This window comes from Tachyglossus aculeatus, chromosome 4, assembly GCF_015852505.1.
Source record: "Tachyglossus aculeatus isolate mTacAcu1 chromosome 4, mTacAcu1.pri, whole genome shotgun sequence".
Taxonomy (NCBI): Eukaryota; Metazoa; Chordata; class Mammalia; order Monotremata; family Tachyglossidae; genus Tachyglossus; species Tachyglossus aculeatus.
The window spans coordinates 38444938-38458878 of NC_052069.1; the positions used below are offsets into that span (position 1 = coordinate 38444938).

Consider the following 13941-nt stretch of genomic DNA (forward strand, 5'->3'; position numbering starts at 1 on the left):
TTTGTAGGGGAGAGGGTGAATTATAAAAAATAACACAAAGTGGAAACTTTAATGGAAAGCTACTAGTTATTCCATTTAATGCACTTATATAACCCCAAATATTGCCGTTTAAGACTGTGCACGCCAAAAGGAAAAAGTAATAAAAAACTAGATTCCTCCGTCCAGCCCAAGATTTTGCTTTATGTTTTGAAGCTTCCTTTTTTTAGGCACCGAATGAGAACCAATTTGTGTCTATGAATAATTGCCCCAAGCTTTTTTCCCCTAGGGTTGTTCTTTAGAGGATTCCATTCCTATTTTCCTTTTTGGGGGGGAGGAGGGCTGTGGGTAGCTTCCCTCTCCTGAAAGAAGGTGGAATGATGACATTTTCTGCCCATTTTGCCACCAAGACAATCTTCTATTCCCCTGGGCCTTCTTGACCACACGTGGCTCTGCATCACCGCTCTGATTTCCACAGGGGCGTCCTTTGTGCAGGTGCACTAAACAAAAGACTCAAACGACCCTGAAGACTAGATTTTATTTTCCCTACTCCTCAACCCGGCTATGATTTGGCTTAAAAAAAGAATAACAACATCACATCCTGCCATTAAAAAGAAAAATACCAAACATCTACGCTAAATCAATTTCTTGGGTTTTCCATTATGTGCACACAGTCACACTGTAATTACATTTCCCTTGATATCAGAAAGGTCAGGAGTCACAAAGTCATTGCTGAGAATCAGTGGCGAAGGAAATGTTTTAGCTACAGACATATATGATTCGTGAAGTTTGAGCATAATTGTATGAGTTCGATCTTTCCCGTTTTTACAGTATCTGTTAAGCGCTTACTCTGCGCCAGGCACTGGTCTATGTGCTGGGGTAGATATAAGCTAATCAGGTTGGACACAGTCCATGTCCCCCATTGGGCCCACAGTCTTAATCCCCATTTTACAGATGAAGTAACCGTGGCATAGAGAAGTGAAGTGACTTGCCCAAGGTCACACGGCAGACAAATGGAGGAGCTGGGACTGGAACCCATATCTTCTGACTCCATGGCCTGTGCTCTTTCCAGTAGACCACTCTGCAGCTCTTGGGATGAATAAATAAATGTGAGTGCTACCTATTAATTCATTCAATCGTATTTATTGAGCGCTTACCGTGTGCAGAGCACTGTACTAAGTGCTTGGGAAGTACAAGTTGGCAACATATAGAGACAGTCCCTACCCAACAAAGGGCTCACAGTCTAGAAGGGGCAGACAGACAACAAAACAAAACATGTAGACAGGTGTCAAAATCGTCAGAACAAATAGAATTAAAGCTAAATGCATACCATTAACAAAATTAATAGAATAGTAAATATGTACAAGTAAAATAGAGTGATAAATCTGTAAAAGCATATACACAGGTGCTGTGGGGAAGGGAAGGAGGTAGGGCAGGGGGGATGGGGAGAAGGAGAGGAAAAAGAGGGCTCAGTCTGGGAAGGCCTCTTGGAGGAGGTGAGCTCTCAGTAGGGCTTTGAAGGGAGGAAGAGAGCTAGCTTGGTGGATGTGTGGAGGGAGGGCATTCAAGGCGAGAGGGAGGACTATGTGCACAGCATTGTACTAGGCGCTTGGGAGCATACAATATAGCAATATAACAGACATATACTGTCTACAGAGCACTTTACTAAATGCTTGGTAGAGTACAATATAACATTCCCTGCCCACAATAAGCTTACAGTCTAGAGGAAAAAGTACAATACAGTAAGTAGACACTACTGTTATTCATTTAGTCATATTTATTGATTACTGTGCGCAAGCACACTACTAAGCACTTGGGAGAGTACACTATAACACTAAACGGACACTTACCTTGTCCACAGTGAGTTTATGGTCTAGAGAAGGAGAGCTTACAGTCTACATGTAACTCGCCTTACAGTCTAGAGGGTGACTGTTACCCCCCCGGGGGGGGGGGGGGGAGTACATGTAATAATAATAATAATAATAATAATAATAATTGTGGGGGGGTTTAAGTGCTTACTTTGTACCAGGCACTGAACTAAGCGTTGGGGTGATAAAAACAAATCGGGTTGGACAAAGTCCCTTTCCCACATTGGGCTCACAGTCTCAATCCCCATTTTCCAGATGAGCTGAGGCATAGAGAAGTGAAGTGACTTGCCCAAGGTCACACAACAGACAAGTTGACAGAGACGGGATTAGAACCCAGTACCTTCTGATTCCCAGGCCCGTGCTCTATCCACTAGGACACGCTGCATCTGTTGTGTGGGATACAGACAGTAAAATAAATTAGAGGTAGGGGGAAGCAATAAAGAATAAGGATATGTATAGAAGTGGGAGTTGTGACCACCTAAGTGCTTAGGTGAGGTGGAGGTGCTCAGTCAGTATGGAAAAGAGGACCCAAACACAGCCAGATGAGACTTTGGGCTGACCTGACCCCCTCTTGACTGTAAGCTCATTGTGGAGGGCTGTGTGTGTGTGCCTGTTTATTGTGATTTTTGTCTTCTCCCAAGCCCTTACACAATAACTGCTCAATAAATTCAAAGGAATGAATGAATGATTACTGTTGTCCTCTGGAAGCCCCTGGGTGGTCTTATGCTATGAAGGGAGCTTCCCCTTTTGTCTTCCACCACTGCCTGCCTTCTACCAGAAATTGAGAGATTAGATTCCCCACTCGCTCTCGCTGCCACCTTCCTTTGACGTGAGAGGTGAAATAACAAATTAGTGATAAGGCCAATTTTGAAGAAACAGGCGGCAAAAAAGGGACTCTTGTTATGCTAAATTGCTCTTCTTTAATAGCTCTTCTTTTTTACTTGCTAAAGACTTTCTCATGATCCCCTCTAGAATGGAAGTTGTGGGCAGGGAATGTGTCTATCAACTCTACAGTACTGCAATCTCCCTAGCGCTTAGGAGAAGCAGTGTGGCTCAGTGGAAAGAGCAGGGGCTTTGGAGTCAGAGGTCATGGGTTCAAATCCCAGCTCCACTACTTGTCAGCTGTGTGACTTTGGGCAAGTCACTTAACTTCTCTGTGCCTCAGTTACCTCATCTGTAAAATGGGGATTAAGACTGTGAGCCCCCCGTGGGACAACCTGATCACCTTGTAACCTCCCCAGGGCTTAGAACAGTGCTTTGCACATAGTAAGTGCTTAATAAATGCCATCATCATTATTATTATTATTACTACAGTGCTCTGTGCACATTACAAACTCAAAAACTACAACAGATTGATTTATAAGCATCTCTCCTCACACCCTTGTGTGAAATAGAGTAAATATGGAACGCACTTATTCATCAACAGTGAAACTGAAATAGAGAAATTAAATTACTTGTCTAAATAAAACCACTTACTCTTGTGAAAGAAGCCCTCTTTTAGGTCCAAAGCTATCGCACGTAGGCAATGCGGAAAGGAATGTGGAATATGAACCTAATTTCTCAGTAGCCATTACAGTAATCACACTTAGCCTCTTCAAATACAAATTACCAGCGATATCATTTTCAATAATTAAGAGAAGTAGTGTGGCCTAATGGATAGGCCATGCTAGATTATCTTTCTACAGAAATGTTCTGGGACTGTCTCCCCCCTCCTCAAAAATCTCCAATGGTTGCCTATCAACCTATTGGCTTCAAAGCTCTCCATCACCTCTCCCCCCCCCCCCCCCCCCACCTCATCATCATCATCATCAATCATATTATTGAGCGCTTACTATGTGCAGAGCACTGTACTAAGCACTTGGGAAGTACAAATTGGCAACATATAGAGACAGTCCCTACCCAACAGTGGGCTCACAGTCTAAAAGGGGAAGACAGAAAACAAAACCAAACATACCAACAAAATAAAATAAATAGAACAGATATGTACAAGTAAAATAGAGTAATAAATATGTACAAACATATATACATATATACAGGTGCTGTGGGGAAGCGAAGGAGGTAAGAAGGCGGGGATGGAGGGGGGCGAGGGGGAGTGGAAGGAAGGGGCTCAGTCTGGGAAGGCCTCCTGGAGGAGGTGAGCTCTCAATACCTCACCTACCTCACCTCCCTTCCCTCCTACAGCCCAGCCTGCACCCTCCACTCCTCTGCAGTTAACCTCCTCACTTTGCCTCGTTCTTGCCTATCCCACCGTCGACCCCGGCCCACATCATCATCAATCGTATTTATTGAGTGCTTACTGTGTGCAGAGCACTGTACTAAGCGCTTGGGAAGTACAAGTTGGAAGTACAAGTTGGAAGCGCTTGGGAAGTACAAGTACACATCCTACCTCTGGCCTGGAATGCCCTCCCTCCTCACATCCGCCAAGCAGTCATTCCCCCTTGAAAGCCTCCTCCAGGAGACCTTCCCAGACTAAGCCCCGTTTTTTCTCTGCTCCCTTTCCCTTCTCCATCGCCCCGACTTGCTCCCTTTGCTCTACCCGCTCTCCACCCCACAGCATTTGTGTATAAATCTATATAATTCTATTTTATTTCTATTAATTCCTGTTTACTTGTTTTGATTTTATATATCTATAACTCTATTTATATTGATGCTATTGAGGCATCAACGTATTACTTGTTTTGATGTCTGTCTACCCCTTCTAGACTGTAAGTCTATTGTGGGCAGGGATTGTTTCTCTTAATTGCTTAACTGTACTTTCCAAGCGCTTATTACAGTGCTCTGCACAAAGAGCTCAACAAATACTACTGAATGAATGATAGATAATAATAATAATGATGGCATTTAGCAAGCACTCACTATGTACAAAACACTGTTCTAAGCACTGGGGAGGTTACAAGGTGATCAGGTTGTCCCACAGGAGCTTACAGTCTTAATCCCCATTTTACAGATGAGGGATAGATCATAGGCATGGGAGTCAGAAGGCCCTGGGTTCTAATCTCGGCTCCACCACTTGTCTGCTGTGTGACCTTGGACAAATCACTTTACGTACCTAAGTCTCAGTGATCTCATCTGGAAAATGACATTAAGAGTGTGAGCCCCATGTGGGACAGGGACTGTGCCCAACCTGATTACCTTGTATCTACCCTAGCGCTGAGAACAGTATCTGGCACAGAGGATAAGCTCTTAACAAATACCATTAACAACAAGAACAATGATGGTCTAATAACAGTCAGATCTAACAAGAATAAGAGATATTAGTCCCTATAATGCATGTTGGAATTCTTACATTATGACTCAATGCCAACAGGAAACATAAATTAGCAGACTAGTAAAGTGGTTTTTCCTTTATCTTAGAATACAGCATTGTGTATATTATCTGAGTCACCACGGGGTTAGTAACTGAATAAAAATTGCATCCAACTACGGTAGTGCATTTTTCAGTGGCTGAGTGTAAATATTTATGTTGCTATTTGCAGTAGGGAAAAAATATTTTAATATAGAGTGACCAATTTAGGGAAAGTGAGTAATTTTATTTTAACGTCTGTCTCCCCAGTTAGATGGTAAATTCCTTAATGGCAGGGATCAGATTACCAATTCTATTGTACTGTGTTCTTAGCGTTCAGTACAGTGCTCTGATTGAGTGGATAATAATAATAATAATCGTGGTATTTAAGCACTTACTATGTGTCCAGCACTGTACTAAGCACTGGGGTAGATACAAGCTAATAGGGTTTGACAAAGTCCCTGTTACACATAGGGCTAACAGTCTTAATCCCCATTTTCCAGATGAGCTAACTGAGGCCCAGAAAAGTGAAGTGACTTGCTCAAGGTCACACAGCAGCCATGTGGTGGAGCCGGAATTATGAGAAGCACTGTGGCTCAGTGAAAAGAGCCTGGGCTTGGGAAACAGAGGTCGTGGGTTCTAATCCCGACTCCGCCACTTGTCCGCTGTGTGACTTTGGGCAAGTCACTTCACCTCTCTGGGCTTCAGTTACCTCATCTGTAAAACGGGGATCAAGACTGTGAGCCCCAAGTGGGACAACCTAATAACCTTGTATCTAACCCAGTGCTTAGAACAGTGCTTGACACATAGTAAGAGCTTAACAAATTCCAACATTATTATTATTAAAAGCTAGGTCCTTCTGATTCCCAGTCTTGTGCTCTATCCACTAAGCCACAATGCTGAGTAATGGTACACCCAACTTTTGTCTTCATACCCGTTACATTAAGAGGTCCTTGTGGGTGGAGGAAAAGGCATTTTGCTTCTGCTGGACTTTCCCAACAGCTTAGGACAGCGCATTGCTTTCAGTAGGTGCTCAGTTGATACCATTGCTCTGACCACTACCTGCTCTAGTCCCAAACGGGATAAACCTGGGGGCTAGGAGCAAAAACTCCTCACCCTTGGCTTCAAGGCCCTCGCCCGCTCCTACCTCACCTCCCTCCTCTCCTTCTCCAGCCCATCCTACACCCTCTGCTCCTCTGCCGCTGCTAACACCCTCACTGTGCCTCATTCTTGTCTGTCCCGCCGTCCACCCCTGGCCCACGTCCTTCCCCTGTCCTTGAATGCCCTCGCTCCACACATCTGCCAAGCTAGCTCTCTTCCCCCCTTCAAAGCCCTGAGAGCTCACCTCCTCCAGGAGGCCTTCCCACACTGAGCCCCCTCCTTCTTCTTCCCCTCCTCCCCCCCGCCATACCTCCTTCCCCTCCCCACAGCACCTGTATATATGTATATATGTTTGTACAGATTTATTATTGTATTTATTTTACTTGTACATATTTATTCTATTTATTTTATTTTGTTAATATGTTTTGTTTTGTTCTCTGTCTCCCCCTTCTAGACTGTGAGCCCGCTGTTGGGTAGGGACTGTCTCTATATGTTGCCAACCTGTACTTCCCAAGCGCTTAGTACAGTGTTCTGCATACAGTAAGTGCTCAATAAATACAACTGAATGAATGAATGAATGAACAGAAGCAGTAATAGTAGTTAGCAGCAGCACTAAAAACTGAGAAGCAGCATGGCTTAAGTGGATAGTGCACAGGCTTGGGAGTCAGAAGGACCTGGGTTCTTATCCCAGCTCTGCCACATGTCTGCTGGGTGACCTTGGGTAAATCACTTTCCTTCTCTGTGCCTCAGTTACCTCATGTGCAAAATGGGGATAAGAATGTGAGCCCCATGTGAGACAGAAGCTGTGTTCAACCTGATGAACTTGTAATCTACACCAGAACTTAGAGCAGTGCTTGGCACATAGTAGGCACTTAACAAATACCATAATTATTATTTGGTAAACACATTTCCTGCTCTCAACAAGCTTAGAGTCTAGAGTAGACACGTCATTCATTCAATCGTATTTATTGAGCACTTACCGAGAGCAAAACAGAGTACTAAGCACTTGGGAGAATACAATATAACATCAGACACATTCCTGCCCTCAACAAGCTCAGAGTCTAGAGGGGGAGACAGGCATTAATATAAATAGATTAAATAAACATTATTTACTGCTTACTGCATGCAGAGTAGTAGTGGTAACAGTATGTATTAAGTGCTTACTGTGTGCAGAGCACTGAACTAAATGTCAGGTAAGTATACAGAAGTGGGAATTAGATACGGTCTTTGGCCCTCAAGGGGTTCCCAATCTAAGAACGTAAGGGAGGAGACCAGAGGACTGGCAAGAGACACATACGAAGGGATGATACAATAAAACCCTACAGCAGAATACAAGACTAGGACAAATACCCCAAATATAAAGAAACACCATGTTCTCCAGAAAACGTTCTTAAATTGGGTTTGCCAGCACAGTCTCCTCTTCATACAAGGGAATGAGGGGGTGGGGGCACAAGGGGCTCCTTTCCCTTCTGTGGCTTCTTTTTGAAATTATTAATTGTTAAAATTATTACACACACACACACACACACACAATTTCTTCAAGCAGAGCTGGATTTTGCAAAAGTTGAGCTAAGTGCTTTTTCCTTGATGGATTTTTCTGGGTATTTCCACCTCTTCTAAGCACACACTTCTGCACAGGACAATCCTGCACAGGAAGTTTCCCTCCTGTAAGTTCTCAACTCATTCGCGAGACTGGTCTTAATTGGGTAGCAAAAGCCTCCAGCTGGTCTGAAGTCCTCCCACTCTCCCAATAGTTAAGCTCTGGGAGCAGTCTTAATTACCTGTTTAGGAAGGATGTGACATATTCCAATTTAATACATTTAGTCCTTCTTTGAGCAAATGTAGAATTAAGCCTCAGTATGCCTGACAGATCTCTTAGCAACTAGAGGGGAATCGGCCAACAATGAATGATTCACTGTTTTAGCTAGAGTGTGCGGAAATGTCTGCCAAAAGGTCTGAATAAACTCACATTGCTAGACACTATGGTAAAATGTACTCTGACCTCTTTTAAAACTCTATCACAGAGGAAAGTTAAACTTCCAGACTTCTAACGGCTCAGGGTATCTGGAAATATACTTCAACTCTAACATCTTGATTTTAGGAGAACTACACACATTCTGTGATGATCATTTTCACTTAATTAGAATTAGTTTAATTCCAGTTGAAAATGGGTGAAACTAACCAGAGACTTCCAAGGCCTGTCACAGCGTTTCAGAGGTCTAAAAATGACAACGGCGTATTAGATTTCCATCTGAGAGGAGTTTTTTTGAAACTAGAAATAAAAGGGGCTCTGGTTATATTTAGCAGAGGCAACAAGGCAATGACTGAATAAACCCTAACAATCTAGGGAAGTTAAAAGTCATATTTCTTAAGGACCCGACTCCAGGTGTGTGCAATAAATAATCCTTTTTTTAAATGGCATTCGCTAAGCACTCGCTATGTGCCCAGGCACTGTATTAAGCGCTGGGGAAGATACACATTAATCTGTTTGGACACAGTCCCTGTTCCACATTGGGCTCATCGTTTTAGTCCCCATTTTACAGAGGAGGTAACTGAGGCACAGAGAAGCAAAGTGACTTGCCCATGGTCACAAGGCAGACATGTGGCCCGACAGGGATTAGATCCAGGTCCTTCTGTCTTCCAGGCCCATGCTCTATCCACTAGGCCAGGCTGCTTGTCTAGATCATCATCATCATCAATCGTATTTATTGAGCGCTTACTATGTGCACAGCACTGTACTAAGTGCTTGGGAAGTACAAATTGGCAACATATAGAGACAGTCCCTACCCAACAGTGGGCTCACAGTCTAAAAGGGGGAGACAGAGAACAAAACCAAACATACTAACTAGATGCGGCCTTTCCCCTGTATCACTGAATTTCATTTGCCTTGAAAACAATCCCTAAATATAGGAAGGGCAGGTGTCTTCCGGAATATGATCATTTGGATGGTGAATCTGAGGCACAGAGAATTAAAGGGCGCTGTCCTCAGCCATACCTAGTCAGTGGCAAAGATGGACCGATCTTGAGAATTCACCAATATGTCTGCCTTACTGTATAAAATATTGGAGGATAAATATATTTCTCATTTAGTTTGTTTCGGACAGCATCCAGAACATTCTCTCTTGCATCTTGAATCTTCAGAATTACCATCTGATCAAGATTTTGATGATGTGTACATTCGAGGATGAAGGATAACTTGTGATTGTTAAAACAGAGTTTAGCACCTCTTTAGTCAGGTTTACTTAGGGAAGGTTAGGTCGGGGTAAACAGTGTGTATACACATTTCAGGAAGAAAACGTAAGGAGGAAGACAGAAGTCTCTTTTTACACTGTGAGCCCTCTGTTGGGTGGGGACTGTATATGTTGCCAACTTGTACTTCCCAAGCGCTTAGTACAGTGCTCTGCACACAGTAAGCGCTCAGTAAATACGATTGATTGATTATGAAGATAGGATTTCTCTTCTCTGGAAAAATTCTGGAATCATGATGCTACATACACTAGATGGTGCTGCATCCAGAGAGCACTGATTTGCAGAAGAAGCTTACTGGGTCTCAAGAACTGGAAACCCAGAAAACTACCTTTATTTTATGGTATTTGTTAAGTGCTTATCACGTGCCAAGCACTGTACTAAGCGCTGAAGTAGATACAAGCAAATCAGTTTGGACACAGTCGATGTCCTGCATGGAGCTCACAGCCTTACTCCCCATTTTACAGATGAGGCCCAAAATAGTGAAGTGAACTTTGGGTCACTACCATGAGTACCCTGAGTAGAGAAGCAGCGCAGCTCAGTGGAGAGAGCCCGGGCTTTGGAGTCAGAGGTCATGGGTGCAAATCCCAGCTCTGCCAATTGTCAGCTTTGTGACTTTGGGCAAGTCACTTCACTTCTCTGTGCCTCAGTGACCTCATCTGTAAAATGGGGATTAAGACTGTGAACCCCCGTGGAACAACCTGATCACCTTGTAACTTCCCCAGTGCTTAGAACAGTGCTTTGCACATAGTAAGCGCTTAATAAATGTCATTGCCATTATTATTATTATTATTATTATTATTATTATCTGACCAAGGTCACCCAGCATACAGGTGGCATAGCTGGAGTCAGGATCCCGGTACTTCTGACTCCCAAGCCTGTGCTCTATCGATCAGGCCTGTCAGGTATTACATGAGGAACTGATTAGAGCCACAAACTAAATGCTCAATGTCCACCTGTAAACATTTTCAGCACGGCTCAGTGGATAGAGCATGGACCTGGGAATCAGAGGACCCTTCCCCACTGCACCTGTATATATGTATATATGTTTGTACATATTTGTTACTCTATTTATTTATTTATTTATTTATTTTACTTGTATATATCTATTCTATTTATTTTATTTTGTTAGTATGTTTGGTTTTGTTCTCTGTCTCCCCCTTTTAGACTGTGAGCCCACTGTTGGGTAGGGACTGTCTCTATATGTTGCCAACTTGTACTTCCCAAACACTTAGTACAGTGCTCTGCACATAGTAAGCGCTCAATAAATACGATTGATTGATTGATTGATTGAAAAGACATGGTTTTAGACTGTGAGCCCACTGTTGGGTAGGGACTGTCTCTATATGTTGCCAACTTGTACTTCCCAAGCGCTTAGTACAGTGCTCTGCACACAGTAAGCGCTCAATAAATACGATTGATGATGATGGTGATGATGACTCTAATAATAATAATGGCATTTATTAAGCGCTTACTATGTGCAAAACACTTTTCTAAGCACTGGGGAGGTTACAAGGTGATCAGGTTGTCCCACAGGGGGCTCACAGTCTTAATCCCCATTTTACAGATGAGGCAACTGAGGCCCAGAGAAGTGAAGTGACTTGCCCAAAATCACACAGCTAAGTGGCGGAGCCGGGATATGAACCCATGACCTCTGACTCCAAAGCCCGGGCTCTTTCCACTGAGCCACCCTGCTTCTCTACTGGCTCTGCCACTTGTCTGTTGGGTGACCTTGGGCAAGTCACTTAACCTTCTCTGCCTCTCAGTCTCCTCATCTGTAAAGTGCGGATTCCCTTGTCCTTCACCTGTAAATATGTGGGCAGGGACCGTGCCTGCCATGATTATTTTGTATCAACCCCAGTGCTTAGTATGGTGCTTGGCACTAACATGTAAATACCACAGTTATTATTATTCACCAAACCTCACTGGGGCTAGGACTAGGATTATATTGAGGCATTTGGTGAAGGTTTGGGTTAAGGAAGGGAGAAATGATTGGTCTTGTCAACGATGGAACTGCCAATAAACAGACAGAAGGTGACAGATTTGAGGGCAGTTGATCTTTAGGCTACTGATTTTTTACCACCTTTGGGGTGGGAATCCCTGGCACCATGACGGCAAACCATCTGTCAAGGCTTCCACAGCGACCGGCAAAGAGAACCTGCATTTCCTCCCTTCAATCAATCAACTGATCAGTGAGATTTATTGAGAATTTACTGGGGTCAGAGAACTAAACTAAGCACTTGGGAGAGTACAATACAACACAGTTGGTAGACTGGTTCCCTGCCCACGATACCATCCTTGTCCCATATGGGACTCACGGTCTAAGGAGGAAAGAACAAGTAATCCCCATTTCACAGATGAAGAAACCGAGGCAGATGGAGAGAAATGAAATACCTAGAACCCAGGTCCTCTGATTCCAAGTCCTGTGCTGTTTCCACTAGGCTGCCTTGCTTCTCTGGACACCAACAAGGACAGCGGCTTGAATTCAGGATAAGTGGCGCACGCGAATGAGAGCCCCGCTTGCTGCTTCCAGAGCAGAGAAAAACATTTTTTTTTAAATGGTATTTTTTAAAGCACTTATTATGTGCAAAGCACTGTTCTACTCAATGGGGTAGATACAAGTGAATCGTGCTTACTACAGTGCTCTGCACACAGAAAGCACTCAATAAATACGACAATTGACTGAATGAGTTGGACACAATCCCTGTCCCCCTACTCCATGGGGGGCTCACGGTCTTAATCCCCATTTTACAGATTATTATTATTGCAGGGCTGAGGAGCTGATAGATGGGGGAGCTTGCTCCCTATTATGAGTCCTCTTCCCCAGAACTGACTCCTGGGACAGTTTGCCTTCAGACTGTGTCCCTCCAGTTGAGACTCTCTAAGGCATATCCGGAGAGTTGCCGCCGTTGCCACCGCCACATCCGTGTCACGATACCCCTCTCTGGGCTTCCACAACCATCCCCAACAGAGAAGGGTCTGAGGAAAAACCCTCTCTGGGTTTCCAAAGGAGAAGGAGCTGAGGAACAATCCAAGCATCCCTGGTCTGGTCTGGAGCCGCGGAGGGGGACGGTAAGGCCTCTGAAGGAAGGGTGGGAGTCGGGAATCTCCCCAAGGGGTGTGGAGAGCCAGTACCGCAGCTGGGGAGCAGGCCAGTCACTAGGGATGGGTGGGGCGGGGGTCCCAGGCTGGCATCAGATCACATCATATGCCCGGCACACGTCAATCGCAGGGATGTCAGCACCATGTTGGGTCACAGTTCAACCCCTTCAACTAATAATAATGATGATATTTGTTAAGTCCTTACTATGTTCGTTCAAACGTATTTATTGAGAGCTTACTGTATACAGAGCACTGTACTAAGCGCTTGGGAAGTACAAGTTGGCAACATATAGAGATGGTCCCTACCCAACAACGGGCTCACAGTCTAGAAGGGGGAGACAGACAACAAAACAAAATATGTGCCAGACACCATACTAAGCACTGGGGTAGATACAAGCAAATCGAGTTGGAAACAGTCCCTGTCCCATGTGGGGCTTACAGCTTCAATCCCCACTTTACAGATGAGGTAATTGAAGCACAGAGAAGTAAAGTATCTTGCTCATTCATTCATTCATTCAATCGCATTTATTGAGCACTTACTGTGTGTAGAGCACTGTACTAAGCGCTTGGGAAGTACAAGTTGGCAACATCTGTCACCCAGCAGACAGGTAGTGGAGCTGGGATTAGAACCCACGGACTAAGGATTGGTAGAACCGCTACTACAACTGGACAAATTCATAAACCAATGTAATGCCTCTTTATGCAAATTGTAAGGGTCCTCTGTCGCGGACCCTTAAAACCCTACGTTACCTATCAGCTCTGACCCAGAGCTGAGCCTACTAGGAAAAGTAAAAGGAGTCCACGTGCCTGATGATTCTCTCTTCCAGCCTTAAACATCATTCCTTTTTGGACAGAGATTCAGGGAAGGATGGAGACAAGGACGTCACCCTAATCCACGCCCGGTGGAGCCTTCTGACAATTTCAGCTGGGCTTTCCTTCTAAATAACTGTCTAACCAGAGTATACGTCTGCATTTTGGGAAAGGAAGAAATGATAGGGTGTGAGGTATTGGATGAAGTTTTCTATTCTCACATGTGTTCAGTGGGAATTGACTCAGTTTATGTAAGGGTGGATACATGCAGAGGAATTACCAAATTTAAAAAGCCATTTCAAAGACCTCATTAGAACACGGGTAATGCTAGAATTTAATGCTAAGGTAAAGCTCACTGATGATTTTGGTATTTGTTAAGTGCTTACTATGTGTGAAGCACTGTTCTAAGCGCTGGGGTAGATACACATAAATCAGGTTGGACACAGTCTCTTTCCCTCTTGGACCTCTAAGAAGGAGGGAGAATGTACTAAATCACTGTTTCACAGTTGAGGAAACTGAGGCACAGAGAAGTTAAGTGACTTGCCCAAGATCACA

At 44.0% G+C, this 13941-nt stretch overlaps 1 protein-coding gene across 1 annotated transcript in view; it reads right to left on the reverse strand.

The window, feature by feature from the left end:
- Positions 1-13941, reverse strand: part of DDAH1 (dimethylarginine dimethylaminohydrolase 1) — a 226446-nt gene that overhangs the window by 116769 nt on the left and 95736 nt on the right. The gene's annotated exons all lie outside the window — the stretch shown is intronic.